The following is a 14,451-nucleotide window of genomic DNA, read 5'->3' on the forward strand; positions in this document are numbered from 1 at the left end:
AGTTGCCCTACTTTCTTCTGCACTGCAGGAGACTGCTGAACAGGCAGAGAATGACACAAGGAGATACAACTGATCACATGTGCTGATCTGCAGATCCTGACTTAACAGGCGACACAGAATTGAGGCTCCCTTTCAAATGCCTTGCAATGGAGAAATGGTACATTTCAGTGTAACTACAATTTTTTACTTTAAAATATAGTCCTCAAAGTAAAAAAAAACATAACACAGGCTCCTCACCAACACAGTTCAAGTAATGTATATATGTTAAAAAGACGAAATACTAAAAAGGTTGTAAATCTTAAATACAACAAACCTGGCACATTTGCCATTATACTGATGGCAAAACAAGACCGGTGGAAACACTGAAAGGTTCTTCCAAAAACTGTGCTGTTGCTAATACTCTCTAAAATCCTTATAGAGTTCCTCATCAATTGTTGCCTTGCGCAAAGACAGAGTAAAAAAACAGAATATATCCAGTTTGCAATTTTCTGCATTTTTTCCTAACTTCCAAGCAGAAATTCTAAAAGTTTAGGGCATTTTGGGGGGAATTTTAAAATTGAGTTGTAAGCAGTGTAGCTGTTGACAATACAAATGTTATCTCAATCGGAATCTGAACCTACGACCCCATGCACAGCTTGCTTACAGAATTTGACTTCTTGTCACCGGGCTGTCTATATTGCTGTGAGAGAAAGATTTCCCTTTGTGCTTTGTCCTGGATTGTATGAACCAAGCTGGAAACATGAGCAGCCTGCAATTACAGTAAGACTACTATGGTTAGCCAAAATTAAAAAAAAACCCTTTTACCTGTATCTTCAAGGCACTGCAGCATAATTCAAACTTGCCCACAATCTCAAAGAATACACAATAAATCTTGGTCATAGCTTTAATAGATTGGATGGGAATAGCCAAGTTTGTCATAGGGAATTATATCTTGTTTACCCAAAGAACCAGTGAAATATGAGATGCTGCTTGCACTTTAAATATGTATAAAGCAATTGACAAATTACAATCTCCAAGTTTTCACCAATTGTGAGTTCAAACAATACTAGGAAGCTAGGTATGCTATGACTCATTTCCTGACACCCCATATCCTTTTTACAATTGGTAAAGCACAAGTTAGGACTCTGAATGAATGCTCTCCACTCACCTGGTGAGTGCAGTTCCAGCAACATTCAAGCAGTTTAACACCACCCAAGGCAAAGTAGTCCATTTGATTTGTGCCCAATCACCACCCTAAACTTTCATTTACACTGGCACGGTCTGCACATTGGCTGCAGTGTATATCATTTGCAAAACACACTCTGGTTATTTGCCAGGCTACTCAAATCAGCACTTCACAAGGCTACAACCTCTAACTCCAAGGACTAGAACAGCAGATACACAGGAACACCATGACCTCCAGGTTTTCTTCCAAGTTGCATAATATTTTTACTTTGAAATACATCACTTGATCTTCTTTATCACTGGGTCTAAATCCTAGCATGTGGTTTCCAACAGCATCGTGAGATTACCTTCACCAGAAGGACTGTAGCAGTTCAAGAATTGGCTCACCATCACCTTCTCAAGGCAATTGCGATTGAGCAATAAATGCAAGTTTCCTAGCAATGACCAGATCCTAAAACAATAAATGAAGATCAAAAACCTGGTTAATAGCCCTACGTTAAGCACCCCAATAGAAAAAGCTATAAATAGGCACTTAAGGAGTGAATGTCAATGTGCGGGGGCCATGAATCAACAGTCAATGTTTCATAAACTGAACAGAACTCTAGGCATATAAGGAGTGGGAAATGAAGACATTTAGGATCAGCTAAAATAAAATGAATAAATTAAATGCATTTATTTTTTTTCCATCTATCACCTTTCAGTTTGTCCTCCTTCACCTCCCTCCAGCTTTTTATTCTGGCATTTTCTCCCTTCCTTTGCAGTCCTGATGAATGGTCTCGGCCCAAAAGGTCAACTCATTCCCATTGATGCATTTCCACTGATGCTACCTGACCTGCTGAGTTCCTCCAACATGTGTGTTGTTATGAATGAATAAAAATAGATCTAACCAGAAAAAAATCATTTTGTACTTATTCAGAAGTGTATTTATCCATAACTGCTGTCATTTTTTAATATTTAGGTTGCTTAAAACTATATTATACATGAATTTAACACAACAATTAGCTTACCGTTGGGACCATTGCAAATGCATGAAATCTCTCTGCCTAGCAATTCTTTCCACCATTTACCCACCCCACTTAACCATTGTATTCATATCACCAAATCAGATTGATTACACTCTTTTTCTGATGCTTTCTCCTCTTTGGAGCCCCTCATGTTCTACTCAGCCTGATTTCAAATCTCATTCTTTACTGTTCTCTTTTTTCTTCGACTGAGTATTCCACCAGGATATCCATCTATCCCTCATTGTCACTTCTTCGGAACTTCCATTCTTGGGCAGTCTGAACCTGAATATGAGGTCCAGTGGCCTAACTCTTGTCTTTTTCTTTCATAACAATCTTTTCACCTGTCATCCTGCTCAATATTCTCTCACAAGTAGCTTTTCTATTCCATCATCTCAACTGTAGGCAGAGCATTCTCTATTCCCTTCCAAAGTCTTAGCTTTCTATGTTCATTTATGGAGTCAACACTTCCCATTTGTCTTGCCTTGATATTTTGACTCCTATTGGCTAATATTAAATTTGTTTTGCTGCAAATTTTGTACTGGTATAACAAACCTTATCCTTTATCTGAACCACTAATCCAAATTGAAGTAAATTGTTTATAATACCTTCAACCCAATTGACCCTAAATAATGCCTCTGGCTTTGTCTCTCTTTCACAAAGATTGCCAAATGTTCTGTTTTGTAACTCCAGTAATTAATCAAAAGAAAAACACAGAAGCTCCGGAGATGATGTACACTTTTTTTTACTTTACTGAGGTGGGCACACATGACATGGTGGCATAATAACATACGCCATTCACATACTTTTACATATAACTCCTAATGAGTTATTTAAACAAAGAATGCATAATCAAACACTATTTACAATATTGCTCAAATATTATTGAAATAATAAGTACACAATAGCCCTCCCTACTTAGCTATAAATTCCAAACCAATATAGAATGCATCTCAATTCAAATATGTAAGATATCACTCTCTGTTGTTTTGTTGAGTGCTATCGGGTTGCGTTGACTCATGATGACACTATAGATGCTGTAGTTATCCACAGGGTTTTCATGGCAAGATAAGGGAGTAGATTGACAGGTCTTTCTTCCGCACAGATACTGCTGCTGCCCTGGTTGGGACCTGGTTTTGTATGTGTGCGTGTACACAATCTCAGGTACCGGGGTCTCCTCTGTGGAGGTTGTAGGAGTTGACTCTGGGACTGCAATAAGTGGTTCTGACAGCTCTGGACACACTTCTCTAATAATTGATTCTATTGTCCTGAACTGTATCATCTCCGGTTGACATCAGACATAATCACCATTGTGTAGGACAGTGGACTAGTTCTGTCCTTAATTTTTCCAAGTACCCACTTTTGATTACTTCCATAGGCCTTTTAACAGGGCTAGTTTGTCCAGGAATGAAATAGTAAACCACCTTGTTTTAAGAGCCCCCTGTTCGTCTCAACTATTCATCCTACATATTCGATCGGAGAGTGGATTTGAGGAGATCCGAGCATGAGCACAAAGGACAACCCAGGAACAGCTGTTGGTTGTGGGGTGTTCTGCATTCCAATATGCAGGAAGGAAATTGGCGAGTTTCTGCTTCAGTGTCAGTGTAATGTGCTCTGGTGACATTGCTCACAGTGCATTGAAGTGAATTGACTTTATTTCTTACATCCCTCACATACATGAGGAGTAAAAATCTTTGTTACGTCTCCATCTAAATGTGCAATCATAGTAATTTATAATAACCTATAATAAATAGGACAGTCAATGTAACATAGAATACACTCAAATCAGTGTGAGTTAATCAGTCTGATGGCCTGGTGGAAGAAGCTGTCCTGGAGCCCGTCGGCCCTGGCTTTTATGCTGCAGTACAATTTCCGGAATGGAAGCAGCTGGAATAGATTGTGGTTGGGGTGACACAGATCCCTAATGATCCTATGGGCCCTTTTTACACACCAGTCCTTGTAAATGTCCTGAATCATAGGAAGTTCATAACTACAGGTGCGCTGGGCTGTTCACACCACTCTCTGCAGAGTCCTGCGATTAAGGGAGGTACAGTTCCCATACCAGGCAGTGATGCAGCCAATCAGGATGCTCTCAATTGTGCCACTGTAGAAAGTTCTTGGGATTGGGGGCCCATACCAAACTTCCTCAACGGTGAGGTGAAAGAGGCCCTGTTGTGCCTTTTTCACCACACAGCTGGCAGACCACATGAGGTCCTTGGTGATGTGTATGCTGAGGAACTTAAATCTGTTTACCTGCTCAATCCCAGATCCATTGATGTCAATAGGAGTTAGCCCATCTCCATTCCTCCTGTAATCCACAGCCAGCTCCTTCGTTTGTGCAACATTGAGGGAGTGGGTGTGTCTTTGACAAATTTAATTAACAGATTAGAGCTGTGGATGGTGATACAGGGACTAAAGGAGGGAACTTAGTACACAGCCCTGAGGGGCTCCTGTATTGAGAATCAGAGGGGTGGAGGCGAGGGAGCCCACTATTACCACCTGCTGGTGATCTGACAGGAAGTCCAGGACCTAGCTGCATAAGGCAGGGTGAAGGCCGAAGTCTCTGAGCTTCCTGTCAAGCCTGGATGGAACTATGGTGTTGAATGCTGAACTGTAGTCCAAGAACAGAATTCTCACATGGGCATCCCTCTTCACCAGATACGTAAGGATGGTATGTAGAGCTCTGGCTATTGCATTGTCTGTCGATTGGTTGTGTCAGTAGGCAAATTGTAGGGGGTCCAGTCTGAGTGGTAACATTTTGCAGATGTAATCCTTGACCAGCCTCTCAAAGCATTTGCTTATTATTGAGGTGAACGCAACAGACACCAGTTGTTCAGGCATGTTACCTTGGTCTTTTTTGGTACAGTGACAATGGTGGATAATTTGAAGCTGGAGGGTACTCTACACTGGAGAGATTAAAAATGTCTGTAAACACACCAGCCAGTTGTGCTGTGCACATCCTGATTACTCGCCCTGGGATGCTGTCCGGTCCCACAGCCTTGTGACTGTCCACTTGTTGGAAACATCTGCTCAACTCAGCCTCAGAGATGACCAGGTTGCAGGTTGTAGCGATGGCTTTCCTTGGAGGCTCAGAGTTAGTGACATCGAACTGAGCATAAAAGCGATTGAGCTCATCTGGGAGACAGGCCGCGATGTTGGCGGCACCACTACGTTTGGCTTTGAAGTCTGTGGTATGCAGCCCTTGTCACAAGTCATGTGTGCTATTCGTTGTGACGCTTGACTCAATTTTGTCCTGGTATTGTTGTTTTGCAGCCTTCATAGCTTTGCGAAGATCATAACTGCTTTTCTTGAGCTTTAGCTGATAGCCAGAAATGTAAGCTCAATGTCGCACTGTAAGTGCTGCTCACATGGAACTATTGACCCAGAGTTTCTGGTTTTGGAAGACCCTGACTGACTCCTGGGGGACAACATTGTCGAAACATGTGACTCCATCAGTGAACTCAGAGACATCCTCATCATTCCAGTCAGCGTCATGGAAGCAGTTGTGCAGCATGGAGGCTGATTGGTCAGACCAACAGTGGACGGTTTTAACTATGGCTGCCTTTTGTTTCAGCTTCTGCTGTACATCAGCAAAAGCAGGATCGAAGAGTGGTCTGATTTTCCAAAAGCTGGGCGAAGGAGAGCTTTGTGAGCGTTGTGAAGGAAGTGTAGCAGTGGTCAAGTATCTTATCTCTGAGTGCTCACCTGGAAGTGCTGACAAAACTTCGGAGAGACTTTCATCAGCGATGCTCGATTAAAGTCACTGGCAATGATGAAGGCAGCCTCTGGGTGTGTGTGTTGATGGTCTCGTACTGCTCCCTGAGAGTCAGGTCGGTATCAGTCTGTGGTGGAATGTACACGCTGTGATGATAACAGCCCTGAACTCCCTGGGCAGCCAGTAGGGTCGGCACAGCAGCCCCAGGTGTTCCAGGTCTGGGGAAAAAAAGGATTTGAGAGCATGCACATTCCGGGGGGTCGCACCAAGCATCGTTGACCATGAAGCATACCCTGCCTCCTTTACTCTTCCAAGTGAAGTTTTTTGACCTGTCCATCCGGAACAGGGAGAACCCAGAGGGCTCGATAGCATGATCCAATATCTTCTCTGTCAGCCAAATCTCCACGAAGCACAAAACATTGCATTCCTTTGTTTCACACTGATAGGAGATTCTGGCTCTCAGTTCTCAAAGCTTGTTGTCCAGGAATTGAATGTTAGTCAGGAGTAGGCTAGGGAGTGGTGGCTGATTTGCACCAAGTCTCAGTCTCACCAGGACACAGGCCCTTCTCCCTCCCTCATCCTTTAGACATTGGACAAACTTTTCCACCAAGCCGTTTGTAGCTTGATAGTATGGTGCAGGTGTAATAGGTCTCATTCCATTCATTTTCAGGAAATATTTAAACTGTTCCAAAACAAGCTGTGGTCCATTGTCACTGACTAAGTGTTCTGGAATGCTAGTCCTTGAAAATAGGCATCTTAACGTGTCAACAGTGTACAAGGTTTAGTGGAGGGTATTTGGAACACCTCTGGCTACTTTGTATCTACTGCTACTAAGAAATTTGTGCCCATGAATGTCCAACAAATCCTTTTCCAGGGCAATGCAGGCCATTTCCAGGAACCCTAACATTCTGAACCTATTGGCATTTCAAATAGTGCATGACAAGCTGCTTGGTTGACTGATCGATCCCAGGCCACCAGACGAAGCTCTGAGCCACTTTGACCTTGCTTAGATAACCAGCTTGTAGCTCCTCCAACACTTTAGCTCTGAGCTTGGGTAGTAAATCTCCAAAACCCCACTTAAGGCAACCCCATCAAGGCCAAGATCATCCCTACAATGGTAAAAATGAGGAACTAAAATTTTTGCTGTACATTATAACTATTTAGGGTTGCCATGTAGCTGAGTCAGTGTGGGGTGTTTTATGGTTTCCATATAGATTATCTGGGCTGTAATATGGAGGGGAGTGTCTTCATTTGCAATTTTTTTTAGCTATTTCCTTTTCCAAGGGTAAGTGGGACAATCCATCAGCATATCCATGATTAGTTGTCCATTTGAATTTGATCTTGTAATTGTGTCCTCCAAGAAACTGGGCCTGCTGCTGTTAGTGGAACACCCTTCTCTTTATTGAAATGGACACTAGAGGCTGATAATCAGTAATGAGGGTAAACTCTCTCCCATGCAAGTACTAGTTAAAACATTTTACACCCCAAACTAGACTCAAGGCCTCTCTGTCAATCTGTGTATAATTTTTCACTGTAAAGGTAAATGAACATGATACAAGGCTAAGGGGCATTCTCTCCCATCATTCAGAGCATGTGACATGACTGTACCTGTACCATCAGATGAGGTGTCACAAGCAAGCTTCATTGGACGATGTGGATCATAATGTGTGAGTACAGTCTTGACATCACTATTTCCTTTTTGAAAGCAACTTCACAAGGCTTTGCCATCTCTCCCAATCTGTTGTAATAAATTCAAGGAGTAGAGCACAATAGCCAGATTTGGCAGGAGCCTTTTATAGTATTTGATAAATCCTAAAAAGGACCGCAATTGTGACATGTCCTTTGGCTTGGGGGCATTCACCACTGCTTGAATCTTCTCAGCTCACTTGTGTAAACCTTGTGTATTACTGGTGTTGCCGCTGTAAGCGATGCTTAGTTTAAATACATTGTGCTCTGAGCCCATAATCTTCTAATCTTTTTAACAGGTCTTGACATTTTGGAGATGTTCCTTGTCATCCTTATTGATAACAATGATGTCATTCAAGTAATACTGAGTGCCTAGACAACCTTGCAGCATCTGCCAGAGTGCAGGTGCAGATGCTACTCAAAAAATAAGCCTATTATAGTGATAAAATCCTTCGTGAGTGTTTATGAAGAGAAGCACTTCGGACTCCTTTTCCATCTCCATCACCTTGGTCTTTGTATGTGTCCTATTTTGTTGCATTTTCTGCAAGTATTGCCTTTAACCCTATATTGGTCTGGTGTATGTGAACCCCTGTCACAAAGGTAACACAATTTGTCACCAGGCTGGTTTTTGTTTGGACACTGCAATTTTTGTTCACATCACTTTCATTCTTGACTGAAACTCAATTGTGTCTCAGTCTGCTTTTTCCATTGATACAACAATTTTAACTGCTGTTTTAAATAGTTTTGCTTCAGTTCAGAGCTGTTTTTGAATGCTTTCTTGTACGATTCCACAAGTTAAACTATCTCTCAGCGCATCACTGAGCCCCTCATTGAACTGACGATTCTCAGATAATCTCCCCAGTTCAGTCAGGTATGCTGAAATGGACCCCCGCCCTTCCTTTTGTTTTCACTTATGAAACCTAAAGCATTCTGCAGTCAACAATGGTTCCTGTTCTGAAAGTTCCTGCATTACTTTTACAATATCAGCAAATCTTATTTTGGCTGGTTTGGCTGGAGCAGTCAAACTTCTGAGCAAACTGTATGTCCTTAAACTCAAATATACCCAGCAAAATTGGTACTCGTTTCTCATTGGCTATTTCATTTGCTTCAAAATACTGCTCAGATTGTTCAGTGTACATCAACCAGTTATCTATTGTGCGATGGAACATGTCTATCTTTTCGATACTGCCAGCCATTTCTACTTTTAAAAAAATATCACGCAGTACTTACTGTTTATGAACCCCTGAATTTTGTCCATTTTCTGCCTTTTTAAAGATTCAAACATCTCACTGCACTTTCAAAGAAGAAAAATGTGCTGTGTTTTTTTGTAACTCAATTGTTTCTCTTGCTCTCGTGTGAAGAAGGAACATGCAATACTTCAGCAGGTGGGTGGTGATCCTCGGTTCACTTTAAACCACAGTTTAAACTGTCGCCACAGTTACGTTTTGTTATTCCAGAAATTAATTGAGAGAAAAACATGGACGCCTGAGAGAATGTGTATGCTTGATTTTAACTTTAGTGAGGCATGCGTGAATGACGTAGTAGTGTAATGATGTATGCCATTCAGATACTTTTACAGCCTGTAATTATTTAAGCAAAGAATTAATAATGAAACAATATTTTACAATATTACTCAATTATTAAATACACAATGCCAACATCTGTAACTATTATATCACTTGGCTCCATCTCTTCCAAAACCTTCACATGTATGATCAGCTTGTTGCCCAATCTTTGAAAACACTGGTGATCTCTCACCAAATACATTAATCACCTTCTCACTTCACTCATCAACTTACAAACATTCAGAAAAGTATATTAGGAGTTGATGAGGAATTCATACTCTGTTTGACAAGAAGACAAGGGTTTCAACAGCAGCAGTGGACTCTTATGTAATTGATACATGAAGTATGTCAACTCGACTGCAGATCAAAATAAATAATGATATTTGGTGTCCTGAAGGAGCAGAATACCAGCAGAACACCATAAATGTTACGTTGGAAGTTCCTCAATGTCCTAATCCAAAGAAGTGCAGCAAATGAGGAAGTTCCTAGAATATATTTTGTTGTTTCTAATTGACAAATTTCAAATTACCTCTAAAATACAAAAAAGAATTCATGGAAAGACTCAGTAAGTTAGGCAGCATCTGTGGGACGAACTATTTCAGTGTTATTGTTTCAGGTTAAGACTTTTCTTCAGTTATGATGAACATTCTTCAACCTGAAATATTAACTCAGTTTTGCCAAAAGGTCTTCAACCTGAGGCCTTGACTCTGTTTCTCCATTTGATATGTTGCTTCGCATCCTGAGTTCCCTCTAATTACTGTTCATATTTCAGATTTTCACCAACAGAAGTTATTTGATTTTCACTGACAATATCTCTTATTTGTCAGGCCCATCCGCTGACTGCCATGACCAGAATTCTGTTCCAGGCCTGTTGACAAACCTGCTGTTAACTCCCACAGCTCCCCACTCTCATGTTTGCCCGAGAACTCATGATAAAACTATTACGGATAAAGTCCGTCATTGTCATGATGGGAGACCTTCATTTCAGAACAAAAAGTTTTATTTCATAGATTCCTTTACAGATAAACATGAAAGATTTTTTTTTAAAAACTGGAAATGGAATGGGTAACTTTAAAACAGGAACTAAATTCCATTTGAATGCTCCAGTTCATATACTATGCAAGCTTTGGGCAAAGACTGTCAGTTGATCTACCATATTACACTGCTCTAATGGTGAACTAGTGCAAGACAGATGTTGCTTGCACGAAATATAAATCCAAAATGATTTAGGATGTTGTTAGTGATGAAAGAAATCAAAGGCATTGGTAGAGATCCAAATAGATAAAATGGGAGAGGGAATTACTGAAATGTTATGCAATGTAATTCTGGTTTAAAATTCTGCACAATTCACTGACACAACATATTGCATGGATCCAATTGAACTAGAAACATTTTCTTTTTTTCCTGTTGTATGAATTTTCAGAATTTAGACATCATTGAGTTCTTGGGAAGTTGATGAGGATTTTAAATTGATGAGGAAAATTAAAGAGGATTTTTTAGGACTCGATGTGTGGGGTTTCCTACAGAAAGCACTCCCTGAAGAGCATTTGCAAATGTCATTTTATTTTCTGATGAATTTCTCAATGTTAATTGCATAGGGCATCCACATTTCTCCACCTTTAAACTTTGCTTTGAGACTCAGATCCTGCACATTTAGCATTTGAAGAAGCTGCTTCCCCTGATCAAGGGGGTGCGAAAGCAACCCAGCTGAATTAAAATGGCTCTAATATGCTTTAATCTAATAAATGGCCATTATCCTCTAAATTACATTTGTGATAAGAGGGATGCAGTCCCTGTCTCACTGCAACAGAAGAATCAGAAGGAAATTTTGATGCACTGTCAACAGTAACAACCTGAATCAATTTTACTTATTCCATATGTTCCTCATTCTTGTATTCCAGCAGATCACCAGAACAGGTTCCCTTTTTGTCCATAGTATCAAACAAGATGGATGAACTTAACAACATGGATCAATACGTGGAAATGTGATGTTGTGGCCATTAGAGACTTGGCTGTCTCTGGAGCAGGAATGGCTGCTAAGTGTGCCAGGCTTTAGATGTTTCAAAAAGAACAGAGAATGAGGCAATGAGATGGGGGTGTGGCATTGCTAATTAGGGATTATGTCATGGCTGCAGAAAAGGAGGAAGCCATGGAGGGATGGTCTACTGAGTCAGGGTGGGTGGAAGTCAGAAACAGGAAAGGAGCAATAACTCTACTGGGTGTTTTTATAGGCCCCCTCCAATAGTAACAGGGATATCAAGGAGCAGATAGGGAGGAAGATTCTGGAAAAGTGCAATAATAAGGTTATTGTGATGGGAGATTTTAACTTTCCTAATATTGATTGGCATCCCTTTAGCGCAACGGGTTCAGATTGGGTAGAGTTTGTTAGGTTGTGTTCAAGAAGGTTTCCTGATGCAATATGTAGACAAGCCAACTAGAGGAGAGGCTGTACTTGATCTGGTATTGGGAAATTAACCTGGTCAGGTGTCAGATCACTCAGTGGGAGAGCTTTTTGGAGGTAGTGACCACAACTCTATCTCCTTCATGATAGCACTGGAGAGGGATAGGAGCAGACAATTTGGGAAAACATTTAATTGTGGTAGGGGCAAATATGATGCTATTTGACAGGAACTTGGGAGCATAAATTGTGAGCAGATATTCTCAAGGAAATGCACAGCAGAAATGTGGCAAATGTTCAGGGCACATTTGCATGGAGCTCTGCATAGGTATGTTCCACTGAGGCAAGGAAAGGATTGTAGGTTTAAAGAACCATGGTGTACAAAGTATGTAGAAAATCTAGTTAAGAAGAAAAGAAAACTTACAAAAGGTTCAAGAAACTAAGTATTGTTAGAACTCTAGAAAACTACAAGGCTGCTAAGAAGGAGCTTAAGAATGGAATTAAGAGACCCAGAATGGGCCAAGTGAAGCAGGATTAAGGAAAATGCCAAGGCGTTCTCCAAGCATGTGAAGAGCAAGAGGGATGAGCCATGTGAGACTAGGACCAACCAGGTGCAATAGTGGAAACGTGTGCATGGAGTCGGAGGAGGTAGCTGAGGTACTTGAGAATACTTTGCTTCAGTATTCACCAGAGAAAAAGACCTTGGCAATTGGTGATGACTTACAGCAGACTGAAATGTTTGAGCATACATACGTTAAGACAGAGGTTGTGCTGGAACTTTTGAAAAGCATCAAGTTAGATAAGTCACTAGGACTGGATGAGATATACCACAGCTACTATGGGAAGCGAGGGAGGAGATTTATGAGCCTCCTGCAATGATCTTTGCATCATCAATAGGGATGGGAGAAGTACCGGAGGATTGGAGGGTTGCAAATGTTGTTCACTTGTTCAAGAACGGGAGTAGAGATAACCCAGGAAATTATAGACCAGTGAGTTTGAATTCAGTGGTGGGCAAGTTGTTGGAGAAGATCCTGAGAGGCAGGATTTATGAGCATTTGGAGAGACATAATCTGATTGGGGATGGTCAGCACAGCTTTGTCAAGGACATGTTGTGCCTTACGAGCCTGATTGAATTCTTTGAGGATGTAACAAAACACATCTGTGGTGTACAAAACCTGTTGTAAATCTAGTCAACAAGAAAAGAAGAATTTACGAAAGGTTCAAAAAACTAGGTAATGATATGAATCTAGAAGATTATAAGGCTAGCAGGAAGGAGTTTAAGATTGGAATTATGAGAGCCAGAAGAGGCCATGTGAAGGCCTTGGCGGACTGGATTGAGGAAAACCTCAAGGCATTCTACAAGTATGTGAAGAGCAAGAGGATAAGATGTGAGAGAATAGGACCAATCAAGTGTGACAATGGAAAAGTGTGTATGGAACTGGAGGAAATAGTGGAGGTACTTAATGAATACTTTGCTTCAGTATTCACTACGGAAAAGGATCTTGGCAAATGTAGGGATGACTTGCAATGGACTGAAAAGCTTGAGAATGTAGACATTAAGAAAGAGGACGTGCCGAAGCTTTTGGAGAGCATCAAGTTGGATAAGTCACGGGGACCGGACTGGATGTACCCAAGGCTTCTGTGGAAAGTGAGGGAGGAGATTGCTGAGGCTCCTGCAATGATCTATGCATCATCAATGAGGATGGGAGAGGCTCCAGAGGATTGGAGGGTTGCCGATGTTGTTCCCTTATTCAAGAAAGGGAGTAGGGATAGTCCAGGAAATTATAGGCCAGTGAGTCTTACTTCAGTGCTTGGTAAGTTGATGCAGAAGATCCTGAGGCAGGATTTATGAATGTTTGGAGAGGCATAATATGATTAGGAATAGCCAGCATGGCTTTGTCAAAGGCAGGTTATGCCTTATGAGCCTGATTAATTTTTTTGAGGATGTGACTAAGTACATTGATGAAGGTAGAGCAGCAGATGTAGTGTATATGGATTTTAGCAAGGCATTTGATAAAGTACCCCATGCAAGGCTTATTGAGGAAGTAAGGAGACATGGGATCCAAGGGAACATTGCTTTCTGGATCCAGAACTGGCTTGCCCACAGAAGGCAAAGAGAAGTTGTGGATGGGTCATATTCTCCATGGAGCCCAGTGACCAGTGGTGTGCCTCAGGGATCTGTTCTGGGACCCCTACTCTTTGTGATCTTTATAAATGACCTGGATGAGGAAGTGGAGGGGTGGGTTAGTAAATTTGTTGATGACACAAAAGTTGGGTGTGTTGTGGATAGTGTGGAGGGCTGTCATTGATAGGATACAAAACTGGGCTGAGAAGTGGCAGATGGAGTTCAACCCAGGTAAGTGTGAGGTGGTTCACTTGGGTAGGTCAAATATAATGGCAGAATATAATATTAATAAGACTCTTGACAGTGTGGAGGATCAGAGGAACCTTGGGGTCCGGGTCCATAGGACACTCAAAGCTGCTGCGCAGGTTGACTCTGTGGTTAAGAAGGCATATGGATCATTGGCCTTAATCAATTGTGCGATTGAGTTTAAGAGCTGAGAGGTAGTATTGTAGCAATATAGGACCCTGGTCAACCCCACTTGGAGTACTCTGATCTGTTCTGGTCGCCTCACTATAGGAAGGATGTGGAAACCATAGAAAGGGTGCAGAGGAGATTTACAAGGATGTTGCCTGGATTGGGGAGCATGCCTTATGATAATAGGTTGGGTGAACTTGGCTTTTTCTCCTTGGAGCGATGGAGGATGAGAGGTGACTTGATAGAGGTGTACAAGATTATGAGAGGCATTGATCATGTGGATAGTCAGAGGCTTTTTCCCAGGGCTGAAATGGTTAGCGCGAGTGGGCATAGTTTTAAGGTGCTTGGAAGCAGGTACAGAGGAGATGTCAGGGGTAAGTATT

General features: G+C 41.5%; 1 protein-coding gene across 1 annotated transcript in view; it reads right to left on the reverse strand.

Annotated features, from left to right (window-relative positions):
- The window catches only part of LOC132377892 (contactin-4-like), a 1,978,611-nt gene that overhangs the window by 19,504 nt on the left and 1,944,656 nt on the right, over positions 1-14,451 (reverse strand). The window lies entirely within an intron of this gene.

This window comes from Hypanus sabinus, chromosome 19 (assembly GCF_030144855.1).
Source record: "Hypanus sabinus isolate sHypSab1 chromosome 19, sHypSab1.hap1, whole genome shotgun sequence".
Classification (NCBI taxonomy): Eukaryota; Metazoa; Chordata; class Chondrichthyes; order Myliobatiformes; family Dasyatidae; genus Hypanus; species Hypanus sabinus.